Consider the following 18,229-nt stretch of genomic DNA (forward strand, 5'->3'; position numbering starts at 1 on the left):
TATTAAGTGAAGAGTAAAGGCCTTTTTATTTGATTGGTGTCTTTTGTTTCTTTACCTTTACTTCCATTTATCTTCTTTTAAAGTGTCTTTCTGTAAACTAACTTTCTACTGTGTTTTCATTCTACTTGAGTGCTGTGATTTCTTTGCCTTTCAATCTACACCTTTATTTGCTGTTGCAGTTCCAACTAGCTTGAGTCACTTCATTTTCTCTTTATTTTGTCTTTCTGTATTGTGTTCTGGACACTTCATTCATTTTTATCTGGCAGTAACTGTGTTCTCTTCCCTATCCTAATTTTAAATCTTATCTTTTAACCTGCCAATTCATACTATTTTTATTTATACGTTTCAATTTTAGCTTTATTTGATCATATTTATTTCTACTCTGTAACTTTCCATTTCAATATTTATTTATTTAATAACTAACTTTTATTATTTTACTTATCCAACAATCTTTCCATCTCCTATATTCCCCACAAAACAACCTTGTGAGGTGAATTGGGCTGAAAGACAGTGACTGGTCCAAGGTAATATAGCTGGCTTTCATGGTTAAGATGGGACTAGAACTCAGTGTCTAGTCTTAAACACTAAATCAAATTGGCTTAACTACTAGAACAAATTTAGACCAAACTATTATGCTAGACCCATCTACCAGTCTCTCCTGAGGTAGTTCTTTGCCATTTCTCTCTCTGTCCACGTCTGGTCATAATTGGAGGTCTTGGGTTTTGAGTGTGACTCACTGCTTTTAGCACTAGCTTCATTGCAGGTTCTCTCTCACCCATTCTTTCCACTTGGTGGGAATTGTAAGGAAAGGCTACCCACCTCTTTTTATTCTGCCTCTTTTCTTCCCTAACTCTGGTTGCCCTTAAAGCCTATCTCTGCTGGTTCTCAGTAGCAAATCTATACCACCAAAGAGATGAGAACTTCAACCCAGTGTGACTTACCAAGGACTTAAGCTGAAGTAAAGGCTAAACTCATAGAAAACAGTATCTAAAGAGACCAGAAAGATGTGTGCAGCAAGACTAGTAGCAGAATCTTGATATAGGCAGGTGTGTCCCAAATACAGGGACAATCCATGAAGAAAGATTTCAGATTACCCAGAAGGGAGTAGATCACAGGTGAGTTCCAGTAAAAGACAATTTTGTAGGAAAGAGCTGCTGTATATCTGAAATGACCAAAACAAAAACCTTCAGGTGGGAGGCAGAGAAACCTCAGGAGAAGCGAACACCCATCCATCTGGCTGTGAAAAGCTTGGAGGCTAGATAGGTTACTGGAGATTCAAAAGTGATGGCATTGCTGCCGTAATTTACATATGGGATACTGTTGGATGAAAAATCAGTGACAACAAGGGGATGTACAAAAGCCCAAGATTGGAAAGGGAGACAAGTGTGCTGACTGCCATTCCACAGAAGTTGGCTCCTGTTGTGTAGAAGTCAGAAGATGAACATTGAAGGAAATGAGTGGGGGGGTAGGGGTAGGACGGTAAGCACAGAGAATAGGTAAAGTTGTCATCTGCCCCTGGATAATTAAGAAACCACAAGAAAGTAGAAGAAACGAAGTAAAGATCAGAATATTCGGGGAATGAAAATAATAAAAGTAGTGACTGAAATATCAGAGATATCAGAAAGGTTAAAACAGGCAACAGACTAATACAAGAAGTAAGCAGAAGCTAGAGAATCAGAGCTAAGCATTAAAAAATAAGAATTAGTGAAGTAAAGATAAAAGGGGCCTCTTAAAAATCAAGGTAAAATGAATTTTTAAATCAAATCAAGTTGAAGTTGGTCAAGAGAAAGCTATAACAAGAAAATATGGCATTGAAAGAGTGACTTATAGAATTTACAGATTATACACAGTAGGAAAGACTACCTAGGAAGAAAAGATTACAATTACCCAGAAACACCAGCAAACATCTCAAATCCAGATCTGAGCAGGAATCATAATCTGGAGTGAATTTTAGAAGCGTGTAAATAGATGCTCACCAATAAAGTATCACCTCGGTGGAACATCACTATTGACAAACATAAATCAAGGTCTGCCAAAGCACACCACAGGCATTCTAGAAACAGAGATCTGAAACATGTTAAAGTGCTATTTTTGTGTGATACTCTTGAAGCCTTTAAGACAAATGGATCTGGTTTTCTGGAATGGGCCAACTCACCACGGCCAACTCACCACAATCATCTTGCTGCAGGACAACTGACCATGGCCAATTCTCTATAGGACAACTTGCTGCAGGACAATTTAACAATTTTAATTTTTGCCATTCACTTTTTATTCTGTCCCTCCTTTTGCACCCTTTCTTTAATGATTCTATTCCATTATTTCTTTGATATTAGTGTAACTTTTGTCCTGCAGTGAGTTGGTTGCGGCAAGTTGGCCATGGCAAATTGGTTATGGTGAGCTGGCCATGGCAAATTGTCATAGACCCTGGTTTTCCCAGGCCAAGGACAGCAATGCAAGCAGTGAGGCCTCCTGTAATCAAGCAGGAGGATAAATCATTTTAGGAACATGTGGGATATTATGGACCTTTTATTCCCCACTTGTCCCAAGCACAAGCTCTCAAATTAAAAATAAATAAATAAATAAATAAATAAATAAAAGTCAGTGAGACAGCAGCATATTTTAAGGAGCAATTGTATCCACTCTTCAGTGTCAGATGAACGCAATTTTAATTTATAATTTATATATATGTCGAAATCAGAGATGTCAGAGACACATTCATCTTGCAGGCATATGAGTAATATCCCTCAAAATAAGCTTATTCTCTAAAGCAGGCATCAGATAGTTTTAAAATATATTTGAGGAGATGAGACTTGGAAAACATCACAGATCATCCACCTTCAGTGTGATAGGAAAAAATAAAATTACCTACCATAGGCTGCCATAACAATATCTCATCCTGCAACCTTTTAATGTGATCGTTATCTGTATCTTGCTTATTATCATTATTGTTGTTGGTTACACAGTCAACCAGATCTTTAGGCTAGAATTGTCATTTTTATCCAATTATTGAGTCCTTATCAAGAACATGGGATAGGCAGAAGAAACTTTGATGTTATTAAAGGAATCGTCAACGGATGTAAACTGTTCTAATAAAGCTACCTTTTGCAATTGACTGATGATGATTTTGTAAGTTGCCAATGGTATTCAAGTGATTATTATTGATATTTTAAATGTATAGGCCATGCAACTCCAGTGGTAAATCTTATTACAATAAACATTTGGGCTGCTATTAAAAATGTCTAGAAGTTCCAATTGATGCAAAATACTGCTGCTAGATTGTTCACTGATGGAAGATACAGGAACAATACAATATCACTGAAAGATTAGGCTGCCCTAAACAGTTACTTAAGGATCTCCTTTTTCCTCAAGCGTTTGTTCAGGCATTCAGATTTGCAGAAGAAACACTTTGGAAGATACCCTTGCTGTCATAGCCTCAGCTGTCTAGGATACAGTAGAGGATCTTCTCTTGTGTTGCCTTCCTGTGAGAGTTACAGCAGCCCTCTCAACACTCGCTTTTCCTATAGAACATGAACTAAGATGCAACTTTTTCACAAGGAGTTTAATTGCTAAGCAATGTTGGTGTTGATTTTTAATTGATGTATTTGAATTTTGATTTTCGGGTACTCTGCATTTTATTGATTGCGTCAGTTGTCTTGAATGTTTCAGTTGAGTAGAAAGATGGGATATAAATCAACTAAATGACTCTTGTAAGGAAAGATCAGCATATGAATAAAATAAAGGCATTCTGAGATATGCCATGCGGTGTTAGAAAATAGAACATCGGAGAATGGGAGATATGGATAAGAACTGTGGAAAGCTTAAGGACAAAGTAATGGTTTATAAAGAGAGAAGTACATAATGTACGCTCATTTGCCTATGTGTGTGCTCCACAGTGGAATTTATCTAAAATCTGGTATTGAAGAAGAAATCCTGACTCAAGAGTAACTCATGCATGACCATGCTTTTTTCCAACTACAAAGATACCAATAACCTCAAATATGGATGTCCCTATTAAAAGTTGGACCCATAAACTCAAATATGCATAAGAAATCTGTGGAAGATAATTTCTCCTACAGTAGGCAAGCAGAAGCCAGAAGCATCATTTAGTCATGTAGCCTGTAATGTATAGCCATCTGAACTAACATGTGTTCCCAATGCATTTATCTAATTTTCTTTGAAAAGCATCTAATTTGGCAGCTGCCAATATATCTTGAGTTCCAAGGTGTACACCACAGGGGGAGTAAAAAAAGTCAATACGGTGGTCATAACCACATGAGCCAAACTCTGACCTCTGGGATGATGCCTCCCCCCACCACCACCGCAAACATCCTTGGAGTCTCTATGTGTATTTCTATTAATTATTAGAATTTTTCAGCATTTTAAGATGGAGTTTTCAATGTCTTAATCCTAAACAAAATAGCCGCAAACTTCTCACTGACATTTATCAGAAGTAACCAAGTTTAAAAATGGATATGCCTGGCCAGCATCCTGGTTATTCATGCATGACATATTGATAAAGGAAGAGATTCAGACTATTAGCTTCATATGATGTAATATGGGAATTTTTTTAGATGCGAGTATTTGGCAGTACTGCAGATAAAATGAAAAATATCTGGCAGGTAGAAAATACAGACTAGCTTTCCCATTTATCTTTTGCTTTTTAAAACTAGTAATGAATCAGATCACAAATGCTATAAACTTATGGCCAGGCAATTTTTGTTTAAGCCTCAATGTACCAAAGGAAAAAAAAATCCCTTGGGTTCAGGATGCTTTAATAATAATAATAATAATAATAATAATAATAATAATAATAATAATAAAAGAATAATAATCTAATACAAGAATCAAGGCAATTCATTCTCAGATATATTTTATAACTCACCATCCTGTCTTCCATCTTTGGTTTGTTTTGACTGTTAGAAGAGTCAGAGATAATAACATTCCTTAAGCTTCTATCCTTGAACATTCCTGATAAAGGAAAGCAAATTGAGTGTTGTGGGAATTGTGATTTTATGAGTGTGTGGTCTGGGGAGGGAGACTTTGGGGAGGGGTGTGCATAAGCGCACCAGAGTGCCTACGTCATAATATTCCCTTGTATTTGTATCCATTTCATGTATTCATAATCATATTTATACATATATCTGTTATCTAATTCATGCTTGATGAAATAAATAAAATAAAATTTTGTGGAGGAAAGGGGAAAAGCCACATTGTTTGTCAACTTTCAACTTTATACCTTGGCAGGCAAGTATGACTGCAACCATCAGAGAAAGAACATGTATGAAAACTCGAGAAATAATTTCCCAAGCAAAATATATGTTTGAGCCACGGAGCAGGAAATGTATTCCGTACTCTTGGATTCCTCTGTTGAGAAAAGTGCCTGCAGTCCCAAAAGGTACAAGCACAGTCTTTCTTGTGTTAATACTAATTCATTGTGCTACGGAACTGATCAGACATTACACTGTTTATGTGTTTTAATGGGTAGATGATTAAGCAGAAAGGGAATGTGTGGATCTAAATTCATAACTGAACTTTCTTTACAACTGCATTATGCAGTTCAACAATTGTGTATTATATAGTTTATAAACTATAATATAGAAGATGGTGTTTTTCAACCCTGCCAACTTTAACTTTAACTTCAACTCTTAGGCTTCTGGGAGTTAAAATCCACACATCTTAAAATTGCCAATATTGAGAAACACTGATTTTATATATATATGCTGGTCTTGTTGTATTTTCCCATGTAAGATTGAGATTGTCTTGGCAACGTTTCGGCGAGGTCTCACTCACCATCTTCAGGCTGGGTTTTGGGCTTAAAGCGTGGTTGGAGCTGCAGTCTTTCTATAAAACTTGATGGGGCTATGTGGAGTGCTGGCGTTATGTCAGTAAGTGGAATTATTGGTTGTGTGGCTGTATCATGATTGATAGATTGGTGCTGATTGGTGCTGGCTGTGTGGCCATTGTTTTTTCGTGTTGTAACGGCCTGGATGTTGAGTGGGGCTCATTTGTTGATTAGGGCTGGTTTCCAGATGTCTGGTAGGCAGGAGGTATCATCACGTTTATACATGTTGTAGGGGTGTTTCTCTATTTAGATAGCTTCCATAATTATTCTCTTGTTGAAGTATTCAGTTTTGGAGATTAACCTGGTTCCTTCAAGATTAATTTCATGTCCTATAGCTTTAAGGTGCTGGAGACAATCGTTGCCAAGAAAATCTCAATCTTACACGGGAAAAGACCCGAATACAACAAGACCAGCATACCTACACCCGTGAAAATCTAGGAATATATATATGTATCTGTGTGTATATGTGTGTGTGTATATATATATATATATATATATATATGTATGTATATGTATATGTATATGTATATGTATATGTATATGTATATGTATATGTATATGTATATGTATATGTATATGTATATGTATATGTATATGTATATGTATATGTATATGTATATGTATATGTATATGTATATGTATATGTATATGTATATGTATATGTATATGTATATGTATATGTATATGTATATGTATATATCCAATTGACTATTGTGAAAAAGGCTAATGGAGGATGGAACATAACCAAACAGAGTAGAATAAACAAAAAGTTTAGCCTTTTAGTAACTGGGATTTATTTTTTTTAGTTCTGGAATATCAAACGGTTCCCTGTGGTTGAAGGATAAAAGCTCTGTTGCTCTTTTAAAATTATTTATTTGTTAAATTTATATGCCACCATCTCACTTTGACTCTGGCTTCCTAATTTAAAGCTCTTCTCTTTTTAACATTATCTTTTTATACATGCAGTTATTATGGAAACAGCTGCCAAGAGATCATCCTAAAGACTAAAGTCCATTTCTGGAATTTTGGATTACTGAGAATGGTAATGTAAGACAACCCTAATTATCTTGTGGCTGGGTGAACATTTCACTCTAAAGATAAATGAATCAATTCTAGTTTTAAAAGAAGCAAATTTATCTATGTGTTATTCCAATGGTGTCCTGATTTAATAACAAGATTTGTCAGGCTACTAACATGAAAAAACATGAGCTCTGTCTATGTACATAGACACTGGTGTTCATTTTATTATTTAGTTAGTTTTATTTAATCCTGATATTATTTTTATAAATTACTCAAAGTGGTGAATGTACCTAATATTACTTCCTCCTCCTATTTTCCCCACAATGTTAATCCTACGAGATGAGGTGAACCGAGAGACAAAGTCACCCAGCTGGCTTTCATGTCTAAAGCAGAATTAGAACTCACAGTTTCCTAGGTTCTAGTTTGGAGCATTAACTAGTACATCAAACTGTCTCTCTTGTACCACTGAACTATATCTTTCAGACATCCTGGAGCACTGGGGAACTACCAGAGGACTGGAAAAGAGCTGATGTAGTTCCCATCTTCAAAAAAGGGAAAAAAAACAGATCTAGGAAACTACAGACCTATCAGCCTGACCTCAATACCAGGAAAGATTCTGGAAAAGATAATAATCAAGCAACGAATTAGCGAACACCTAGAACACCTAGAAGCAAACAAAGTAATAACCAAAAGCCAACATGGATTTGTCAAAAACAGATCATGCCAGACCAATCTTATTGCATTCTTTGATAATGTGACAAAATTAGTGGACCAGAAGAATGCCGTCGATATAGTTTACTTGGACTTCAGTAAGGCATTTGAAAAAGTAGACCATAACCTACTATTAGATAAAGTAGAAGAATGTGGATTAGACAGCATCACCACCAGATGGATTTGTAACTGGCTGACCAACCACACTCAACGTGTAGTCCTCAATGGAACTGCATCTTCATGGAGGAAAGTTTGCAGTGGAGTACCCCAAGGTACTGTTTTGGGCCCAGTACTCTTCAACATCTTCATCAATGATTTGGATGAGGGAATAAATGGGGAACTCATCAAATTTGCAGATGACACCAAGCTGGCAGGAATAGCCAACACTCCAGAACATAGGCTAAAGATACAGAAGGATCTTGACAAACTTGAACATTGAGCACTCTCTAATAAAATGAAATTCAATGGTGAAAAGAGTAAGGTTTTACATTTAGCCAACAAAAAGCACAGGTACAGTATAGGTGGCAGTGACATGCGGTAAGGTTTATGGTTGGTGAGGCAGTCCTCTCCCCCAACACCCCACTGACTAAAGCACTTTCTTTTGCCCGCCTGTGCTCGTGGCAGCCCGCCTGAACTCTGTTGCGAGTACAGGCAGGTGAAAGAAAGTTGACTTTCACCCTCCTGTGCTGGTGGGCTGCCGCGGGCACAGGCGGCCGAAAGAAAGCGCTTTAGTCAGTGGGGTGTCGCAGGAGAGGAGAGAGTGCCTGAGCATTCTCTCCTCTCCCCCAACACCCCACTGACTAAAGTGCTTTCTTTCGCCTGCCTGAACTCTGCCGCGAGCATAGGTGGGCGAAAGACAGCGCTTTAGGCTCAGGCGGGTAAAAGAAAGTGCTTCACTGATTAAAGCGCTTTCTTTCGCCTGCCAGAGCTGCGTGGCATCCGGGGCGCGCTTGTCAGGCGAGGGCAGCGCAGGTGGGGTGCAGATGGAGCAGAGGAAGCCTTTCCCCCCTTCCCCTGCCCGAAAGAACAAAGGGAACCTCTGCTCCCGCCCGGGCAACCTGGCCAGCCTCTCTCGCAGCGGCTCTCTGCAGCACTGAGCCTGGGAGTCCCTGGAGGAGCTGGCGGAGGCTGCAAGCACTGCAGGCTGGACTGAAGCTGGAGGCGACGCTCCTCCGGCTGGGTAAGGCAGGCTGCCCTCCCTGCCTCTCCTACCCCTTTCCCTCTCTTCACTCAAACAAACTCTCTCTCAAACACACACACACACACACACACACACACACACACACACAAAGTTGCACCAGGAGGATGAAGTTTGAATTCCTCCCCCTCCCTCCGACCCACACGTACCTTTTCCAACTGTTTCAGAAAGGATTTCAACTGTGCTCTTGCCTGCTATTATGAAACGAAAAAAAATGTAAAAGGAAAAAGGCAAGAGCTGAGGTCAGGCTGGGCTAGTCGCTGTGGATGACTCTTCTTAACTGTTTAAAAAAGCCTCTAAAAACACCCTCTACAGGAGGAGGCAGGAGAACGACATGCCTCATCTACGTCAGGAATTTTTCGGCTTTTAACCCTTGCTTAACTCTGCTCGAGTGATCATAAAGTCAGACTAGATGAGGCACGTCATTCTCCTGCCTCCTCCTGTAGAGGGCGCTTTTTAAAAGGCTTTTTTAAACAGTTAAGCACTAAGCAGAGTCATTCACTGTGACTCTGGCAGCAACTAGCTCAGCCTTTTTCCTTTTACATTTTTTTTCTTTTCATGATGACAGTGGTGAGGCTCTGCCTCCCCTGCCTCCCCTGACTGCATGTCCCTGATAGGTGGTACCTTGCTCAACAGTAATAACTGAAAGGGATCTTGGAGTCCTAGTGGACAACCATTTAAATATGAGCCAGCAGTGTGCAGCAGCTGCCAAAAAAGCCAACATAGTTCTAGGCTGCATAAACAGAGGGATAGAATCAAGATCACGTGAAATGTTAATACCACTTTATAATGCCTTGGTAAGGCCACACTTGGACTACTGCATTCAGCTTTGGTCGCCACGATGTAGAAAAGACGTGGAGACTCTCGAAAGAGTGCAGAGAAGAGCAACAAATATGATTAGGGGACTGGAGACTAAAACATATGAAGAACGGTTGCAGGAACTGGGTATGTCTAGTTTAATAGAAAGAAGGACTAGGGGAGACATGATAGCAGTGTTCCAATATCTCAGGGGTTGCCACAAAGAAGAGGGAGTCAGACTATTTTCCAAGGCACCTGAGGGTAGAACAAGAAGCAATGGGTGGAAACTAATCAAAGAGAGAAGCAACTTAGAACTGAGGAGACATTTCCTGACAGTTAGAACAATTAATCAGTGGAACAGCTTGCCTCCAGAAGTTGTGAATGCCCCAACACTGGAAGTCTTTAAGAAGATGTTGGATAGCCATTTGTCTGAAACGGTATAGGGTTTCCTGCCTAGGCAGGAGGTTGGACTAGAAAACCTCCAAGGTCCCTTCCAACTCTGCTATTGTATTGTATTGTATTGTATTGTATTGTATTGTATTGTATTGTATTGTATTGTATTGTATTGTATTGTATTGTATTGTATTGTATTGTATTGTATTGTATTGTATTGTATTGTATTGTATGTATCCTGACATAACTTCACTAGCACAGACACAGTGTGAGGCAGGGGCATTTGCAGAAATGTAAGAAATGACAAGGTGAGGGCCACAGCTACGTGAATGTAGTCCTGCCCCAGTTTTATTGTGTGACACATTTGAAAAAAGACAGGGCTTTGAACACATTGTCACTGCCATCTTCTAGACTTCTTTGAACTTTGGTACTGGCTGATAAGTGTATCCCACATGCATTTTCTCACTGGAAGTCCAGTCATTTTAAATTTTATACAAAGTTGGTCATGAGGAATGCAAAAGGGTTAAGAAGCACTTTTAATTTCTCTCTTTTAACAATGGTGGTAAACGTAGCCCCTTATATTGCCCTGTTGGTTTATAGATAATCTGAGAATGGAGCGTGTGAGTGTGAATATTTATTATTGTATTTTTTTTATTAGTATTTTATTAAAATTTATAGGCCGCCCTTTTCCCTGAGGGGACTCAGGGCGGCTTACAAACATTAGGGAGGGGGTGCAATACAAAATAAACAATATGTAAACAAAATAAAGTAGTAAAAACACAGTGGATGTTGTGTCCATCTGTTACCCACCTAAGAGCACATGTGTAATAAAAAGAAATGACAAGAGGTTGAAAAGCAATTTCTTTTTAAGGTGTAAAGCCCTCATATTTCATACAACATATAAGAATTAAACACTAAGCCCTTATTGCCAGTTGGAACTCTGAAAAGAAGCGTGAAAAATAGAGTTACTGTTTGGTTTCTATTCATATCTTCAGCAAGCTGTTATATGTTAAACTGTACTGAAAACGGCCAAGACTTTTTCAAAGCCATCCTTCAAATTGGCATGACTTTAAAAAACGAATGCTTGTCCAGCTTTATTTGTGTGGGTGGTGACTATTCCACTGGGGGTTATTTTTCTCTTTTAAAAATAGAGTATTCACACAGCACTTCCCAGTTTGTGAGTTGACAAATGCCCCTGTATCAGTTTTACTCCAACCCCTTGGGTATTTTTATTATTGTTATTTAATTTTTTTCCCCAGGAAGGGGCAATTTTATTTGTGTCTGATATAATCTGGATTAAAAGAAAAAATTAAAGTAGAAAGATGCATTTTTTTTTGAAAAAGTCAGCAGATAAAATACCAATGTCCTGGGTAGTGTGATGTGAAGAGACCAAATGAGTAAGAGGAGTTTAAAAGAAGCATTCAGAACCAAAATATAAATAAAATAAAAATGCTAAATTACTGCTATACACAATGGTTGGTATACGGCTGTAAGAACATTTGGGAACAATTGTGACTTTGGTTTAATACCCCCTAGGGGCCTATACTGAAGCTTATTCTGTTTTATAACAGTAAAGCTTTCTATCTGTTAAAGAACATACTGGAAATGAAGAGCATGCTTCAAAGAATTCCTAGAAATACTTTAATGAAGGACGTGACCATTAGGTCTTGAACTGGTCCATGATTAGCAAGATATGCTGAAATACCTAAACATAGAATAAACATGCTATTTTTGTAGCAAGAAGGTAGTGAAGATGAAAAATAAGCAGTGAGTGTACATACTATATCTTAGTGTGTTTTAAATCTTAAAAACACAAAACAAAAAGAATTGTGGTGTCAGTAAGATTTTAAGGTATAATAGCAGTGATGACTAACCTTTTAGTCCTTGCATAGCGAAATTGCACCACCATGCCTGGCGTCCCATTTTGGGCCTAGCAGGCCTCCCTGAAGCCTCCTGGGACAAAAAACATCGTGTGGGGGAAAGCACCGCGCGCCCCCCCCCAGTGCTCCCCCCCGGCCCACACACATGCATGCGTGACCTCCCCACCCTCCCGCACATGCATGTATCTTCTGCATGTGCAGCAGAGACCTTAAAATCAGCTGCCCAGCCAGGCGGTGGCATGCATGCATGGTGGAGCTGAGTTGGGCAATGGCTCATGTGCCAGCAGAGAGGGCTCTGTGTGCCATATGTTTGCCATCATGGACTTATAGCATTTTACTAATCATCATACTACTTGTAGAGTCTAGAGATAGCATGTATTGGAATGTTGGTTCTCTCCAGGATTTGTAATATGGACGAGTATTAATAATGATTTCCTAAGGATGGGAAACTATTTATAGAATGTGCGGCTGGAGAAGGAGTGGGAGGGAGTCTCGGCAAGAGCATCAAAGATTTTTACGGAGGAGCCAATATATGTCAGAAAGAGACCCAAAATAAGAAATTACGCAGTTCTGAACTTGGATGGGGAGGGAGGAACTGGTTTAGGGTAGCCACACCTGAGAATCTCTCAGGATATGTCTAGTAGGTTAGAAGGTTGTAGCTTGAGTCTGGTAAAATTTTGTCCATTAAGTCCATTAAGTCTGGTAAAATTTTGTCCATTAAGTGTAAGCAAATAAAGGATTGGACTCGATTGGAATTTCACTGTATCATCTTTAGACTTGGCCAGACATATCAACCAGCAGCAATTCACATATAATTGGACCAGTGGCTGTAAAGATTTAATCTTGTGCGAAATTGTAGAAACTTCTAGGCCCAAGCTCTGGCATAAGACAAGTGATGTTCAATTTTTCAGGTCAGACTAGGAATGGAATCTGGATTTGAATAAAATGGGGTATTTCATTAGTGCTGGCGCCAAGAAAATGGTACAAGATGAACTACTGTTTACATTACAACAGCTAAAGCCAATTTATGAGACCAGGCTGCCAAACTGTTTTGCTGCCAATGTTCTAATCACTTGCTGTGTGTTTCTTGGGACACTTTGCATGACTGACCTCTGTGAGCAGCAGTTTTAAGGAATGGTAGAAAAATTCCAGTTTCTTAAAGGTTTAGATCTGAACCACACAATTTGTGATCCACTAAATTAGCTTTGATCTACCATTCAGGCATTGTTGCTTGTCATATGGTTGACCACCCATTCGCTTTTGCTGATATGAAAAGCGAAACATTCAGAGTTGTTTGCAATTGGAATGACCTATGTAAAATAAAAATAATAATAAAAATAAAATAATAATAATAATAAAATAATAATAAAATTATTTTCTGCTCCATACTTGTCACATTCATATCTTTTATTGTTTTTCCATGTCTTTATTCCGTAGTTTAGTTTGATTTTTTTTTTTACTACACTTAACCTCTGTGTCTTTCTCTCCCAGATCTCATTTTAAATATGAACAAGCATTATAGACCTGACCTGGACCTTCTTGCTCATTCTTCTGGTGGAGCCTCCAGAACTCTTCCTTGAAATCCTAATGGTACTCATAGTAGGAAAAGATTATTCTTTTCATTATCATAGCAGATCTATCCAATGAATGTCTCAGCTCAGCATGGATTTGAACTATTTCTTACAAGATAAAAACCAACACATACTATATCACCATGGGATACTTTATATAATGGTATAAAGTCACTCATATTAAAAAATAAAGATGAGTTGATATGAAGCATACTGTACATCTGAGTGTGCTTTGGCATTTTCCTGTATTTAGATTTAACACAGCCATACAGTGTATAAACTGTGAAATATTTCTAATTATTAAAAATGATGCTTTTAGCTGGATCTGAAACCGATCACTGTGGAATTGTTTTAAGATTAACCTTGTCAAATATGCTTAAATGGGTTAGGGAAATACATAGAAATAATTCAGTTATAGGCAAAATTAAGTAATGCTCTTTTTCATGGTGAGCTGCTGTAACAATTTTATATAGCAGTCAAACTATTTAAATACTAATGTTGCCTTCATGCTGTAATCACCATTCCAGTCAGATGTCATTTTAGCAGCCTATAGGGAATTCAGTCCCTTAATTATTCTTCAATACACAAACCAAGCATTCTTTAATTGGTGTAAATTGAACAGCGTTCCAATGCAAACAAGGAGAGGACAAACTAATCAATGATTCCGTACATGTCTATTGGAAAGCTATTGCCACTAGATTGAGTAGCTAATCCGCAACTCCACAAGCTACTATTGCTGAAGAATCAGACAGCTGCTAAACTAATGCTACCTCAAAGCATTGATCCTAGTGGAAACTTATGTGGCAAAACCCTGAGTGACAATCTTTCAGGGAGAAGACTGGTTCATATTCAATATATTCCAAAATGGTTTTTTTCAGTCAAGCTCATCCCATATATGAAGGATTAAATTTCTGTTTCGCATATTGAAAATTATAATCCCAACAGTATAGTTGAAGGCAGATGAACCTGACTCATGATATGGTGACCAACTTGTGTTCCCCATATCTATGTATTTTGTGGAGAACATTTCCTCAGATAATGATGTCTGTCATGATGGCACATCACAGAGACAATATCTGTACAATTCATTACATTGCAATTATCTCCATTCCACCTTCCAACTGAAGGTATCTCAGGAGCTTTTCACTAGAATGGCCTTTCTTCAACCCTCTGGATGTTTTGCATCAGTCAGAATTCCAAGCCAACATGGCAAGAAAAAAGAATTCTCAAAATGGTACTGTAAATGCTGACACCTTGGAAAAAATTATGATGGAATCTAGTTACCCTTTGAGCACCGGCAAGCCATACAAACACAGGCTAGAGTTTATGCAAGAGTATCATCTAAATTAGATAACCAAAGGTTCCATACTGGGTCATCCTTCCCGATCTTGACTGATTGTCAACCTGAATTTTGCCTATTGGGAAACTGGATGAGATTTGTTCCCAAGTTGCAATCGCATGTCTAGGCCAACGGTAGATATGGTTGTAGAGAAAACAGCTGGCCCTTGGAATGAGAGTGGTCAGGAAATCAGGGGTCATATGGTGAGAATGCAGATAAGGGGAAGCAGGAGTATGGAGGTCAGCTGCCTGGGTTTATGGTTGAAAATCATGAGTTCTCAGCCTGAATTTGCTAGGCTTCTGTCTCTTCCTTACAGAAATAGAAGACATTGCAAGAACTCAACTGAATTGATTTGATTATATCCCTGAAAATATGAAAAGCAGCCCAGACTGTCATAATGGCAGAACCCACTTACAACACCAATGAATATATGAAGTTTTGATTTCAAAAGCACTAAGTGATTCTGGTTTGGAAAAAAAAAAGAATTAAAAACATAACTCTGACTTTTCAGTGACACCTTTTTGAATAATTCATGCGACAAAGAAAATATTTATTGCTCCCTTTGTCAGCTCTTTCTATGAATGCATTTTCAGAACAACAGTACCATGGTCTTTAGAAAACCTATCCAGTTTTTCTTTAGGAAACCATCTATTCTACTAATTCTTGATATGATTAAACCGATCAACAGTGGAGAGATATACCTGAGAATCACACAAAGATTTCATTTTGCAAATATATTAGATTCATTTTTATTGATTTTAAAAAGCTTCTTAATTTCATTGTTAAAAGTCTGAATTGGATAGACAAAAAGTAAGGAGGAAGTGTTTATCCTCACCATTATTCCAATTATAAATAGTAATAAGTAAATGTAACACAAAGTAAGGAAAGAGTACTAGAGAGGTTTTGTTATCCACTATAATTCCCTACCTTGACATCTTTCAAATATGCTATATTTTACTTCCCATAAATCCGAGGGCATCACAATGCTTCCCATCTATAGATAATTCATGTTGGCTTAAGTGACTGAATTCTAGTTCAGTCGAGTTTCCACTTTCTGTGCTTTTAGCACTAGAAAAACCATGCCTTCTGAAGGTGAAACCAAAAGTCAAAATCTCCCTATAAAGCAGGAGTGTCAAACTCGATTTCATTGAGGGCCGCATCAGGGTTTTGTTTGACCTTGGGGGTGGGGTATGGCCGGGGGGGGGGCAGCATGACCAGCTCAATGTCACTCATATTAGTGGCACCTGTGGTGGCCTGAGCACTCTGCTAGCAAAAACAGGCTCTCCAGCTCTGTTTTTGGCTGCGACAGCCTCCTGCAACCCTCTGGCAGCAAAAAAAGAGCTCAGGAGGGCTGCCTGCAGCCCTCCCGAGCTCCGTTTTTGCTGGCAGAGGCACCGCGGTCCAGTCCTTCGCTGTTTCCAGGGTGGCCCTGTCAGATAGATCTAAGCAGCCTGAGGGCCAGATCTGGCCCACGGGCCTTGAGTTTGATACCCTTGCTATAAAGCCTTCGGTGGAAATAGAAGCTTTCCTTTCCAAACAAAAACAGCTTTGGAAAACTAAGCACAGTAATTACAGTAATGCAATTAATGTCACATCTAGTTTAACCCTTGTTTATTTATCTTCCCGGTGAGGAAATAGTTCATTATTCCTTATTTGACTCTGCTGTAAGCATTGAGAAAGAAATTTCCAAAACATTTTTAACAATAATATCATATTCAAGAGCAATAGAAGGAATAGAAATGAAAAGAGTCCATATGGTGCTATGCAGCCAGTTTAATATGGTTAGGGACCCATGCTAGAAACAACTCAGGCACAAAGCTGTCAGGGTTACTATGAGGGTTCTTTATTTTCCAAGGACTGCATATACCACAACAGAGCAGATCACTGTACAAAATACTTTATTGTAGCACAAAACTTTCCTATTGTCCCATTAACTCTACCCAACTAAGCTTGTGTATCCACATAAGTCTTTGATGGTTAGTCCTTATAAGAGCTGTGATGGCACAGTGGTTAGAATGCAGTACTGCAAGCCTAACTAACTGCTCACTCCAGGAGTTCAATTCTGAGTGGCTCAAGGTTGACTCACCTTCCATCCTTCCGAGGTTGATAAAATGAGGATCCCAATTGTTGCGGGCAATATGCTGCCATTACAAACCACTTAGAAAGGGCTGTAAAGCACTGTGAAGTGATACATAAACCTAAGTGCTATTGCTATTATAATAAATACAAGTCTTAAAATTTGTAAAGTGATACCCAATCTTTGCTTCCCTTCAAAAGTTCTTACGCTGCCTAAGTGTAGTTGTTCTTCTGGTTGCTACCAAACTCAGGTCAAGCTCTAACTAAGCTCCAGGCAGGAATCACACTCCAATGGGCTGCTTAGTGTAGCTTGTGGTTCTGGCAATTGATTGATAGCTCTCTTGCTTGCCTGTAATACTTATACTTCCCAAATGTTGCTTCCTGATCCCTGCCCTATAAACTCACATTTCTGTAGACTAAGGGCCTGGGTGGAGTGAGATTGCCTCTGGACATTGGCACATTCTTAAAAACACCAGTGAGTGATCAATTAGCCTGGCACTTCAAATGTCAGCATTGATGGGTATGAGTAAACTGGGTGAGGAATGAATGAATGAATCAATCTCCTTTCATGTTTCTGGGACTGTAAACTTTTACTGTCCTTTGGGAGAAGGGATGAGTTTCATTATTTGACTTTGGACCAGCCATTCTTTCTCAGCCCTAGGAAGCAGACAATAGCAAACAACTTCTTTAAAAAATCTTGCCAAGAAAACTACAGTCCAAGGCAGTTGACAGGAGTTAATGCTTATTTGAAGGCAAACAAAGAAAGAAACAAACAAACAAATAAGCAAGCAAGCTGTAATTATGGAAGCATTTTGGGATCTCTTTGCTACTAAAGCCTACAGAGAATTTCCAAAGCAAAGTTATAAAGCCAAGATGCTGCATTTTGCCCTGTCTTTCTGTCATCATCATCAGCTGTTTCCTCTGGGACCTTAAATGGAAAACAAAGTGCTCTTCCAAACCTTCCTGTTTTATCACATTCCAAGCTGCCTGCTTTCTGCAATTAAATTCAAACCCAGAGATTGTGCCAAAGGCCCTGTTGTTGTTTGGAAAAAAGGCTATAGTTTAACTGTGTAAGTACAATCCTGAATGATGTACCCAATATTGGTATCTACCATTGAATCAGGAACTGTGAATCTACCAGGCATAGCAAAAAAAGTTGTTATTATAACAGTGAAAAGAAAATGCTACCTTGAACCTATAACGTAGCTTTATAATATTGTATGTGTTCACTCTCTACTTTTGAACTGACTGCTGATGGAATGGAAAGATGGATCAATATTATTCTGTAGGGTCAAGCTTTAAGACTGTGCTTAAAAAAAAACCAATACGTTTTCTATACATATAATACAACATTTTTTTTCCTGTTTGTTTTGTTTTCCTTGTTTTGCATATTTTTGCATA

General features: G+C 38.5%; 1 long non-coding RNA gene across 3 annotated transcripts in view; it reads left to right on the forward strand.

Annotated features, from left to right (window-relative positions):
- Positions 1–18,229, forward strand: part of LOC106549329 (uncharacterized) — an 82,776-nt gene that overhangs the window by 57,340 nt on the left and 7,207 nt on the right. For 2 of the 3 annotated variants that reach the window (XR_015698199.1, XR_015698197.1), the window contains exons 2-4: positions 5,245–5,395; positions 6,809–6,884; positions 13,334–13,432. This is a non-coding gene — a long non-coding RNA (uncharacterized LOC106549329). Of the gene's footprint in view, positions 1–5,244; positions 5,396–6,808; positions 6,890–13,333; positions 13,433–18,229 lie in introns of all 3 variants that reach the window. The other variant, XR_015698198.1, reaches the window with a different exon arrangement.

The sequence above is a fragment of the Thamnophis sirtalis genome, unplaced genomic scaffold (assembly GCF_051295495.1).
Source record: "Thamnophis sirtalis isolate CommonGarterSnake01/CBP01778 unplaced genomic scaffold, rThaSir2_p1.2 scaffold_12, whole genome shotgun sequence".
Taxonomy (NCBI): Eukaryota; Metazoa; Chordata; class Lepidosauria; order Squamata; family Natricidae; genus Thamnophis; species Thamnophis sirtalis.